Source organism: Octopus bimaculoides, chromosome 4 (genome assembly GCF_001194135.2).
Source record: "Octopus bimaculoides isolate UCB-OBI-ISO-001 chromosome 4, ASM119413v2, whole genome shotgun sequence".
In the NCBI taxonomy this organism is placed as follows: Eukaryota; Metazoa; Mollusca; class Cephalopoda; order Octopoda; family Octopodidae; genus Octopus; species Octopus bimaculoides.
The window spans coordinates 108,502,058-108,503,071 of NC_068984.1; positions in this window are offsets into that span (position 1 = coordinate 108,502,058).

Consider the following 1,014-nt stretch of genomic DNA (forward strand, 5'->3'; position numbering starts at 1 on the left):
AAACAAGCATGGTGAAAGACAGGTGGCAAATAAAAATTTTGGGTCTTACCTCTGCGAAGATCGCAAAAAGGATGGCAGATAACTTAGAATCGATTTCTGGATTTGCGCCAGGGGGCACTTTCATGGAGGTAAGACTCGTAATTTTTATTCGCCATCTGCATTTCACCATGCTTGTTTTAGTGAGCTCTATGTGTGGTTTAGGGGTTCATTTGACTCTTATTTCTAGCGAAGCTGGTGCTTTACAGCACTATATATATATATATATATATATTACTCAATGTGCCTGCATAGTTCATGTTTTCAATCGCCACTAATATTACAAGTTACTAGTAATACATATACAGGTTGTCGTTGACTTATGACTGATCAACATTACGACAATTGGCACACCAGCTCCCGGCAGCAATGATAAGTAGTCAAGTTGAAATCTCATGGGTTCAATTTCTTGAAAATTAACCTATCTACAGATGATGCCAGCTAACAAACGACATCAAAGATCCACAGCCGAGCACCAGTCTACAATGAATTTTTATGTAAGTTTTGCAACTGTTTCTTGCACTACATTGTGTATTCCTTCCATTTACATTCTTTGGAACTTTTCTATGAACAAAGAACACTGTTGTAGTATAATACAAAATGCTGTGTGTGACTTTTATCTGAGAATTTACCTTAAGATTGTAAAAATATAAAATAAAGCTATGTACACCTATATTCCAACTAACAACCAGTCCGTCAGAACCACTTATGGTCGTAAGTTGATGACGACCTGTATGTATATATATATATATATATCATCATCATCATCGTTTAACGTCCGCTTTCCATGCTAGCATGGGTTGGACGATTTGACTGAGGACTGGTGAAACCAGATGGTTACACCAGGCTCCAATCTGATTTGGCAGAATTTCTACAGCTGGATGCCCTTCCTAACGCCAACCACTAAGAGAGTGTAGTGGGTGCTTCTACGTATATATATATATATATATATATATATATATATGTGTGTGTGTGTGT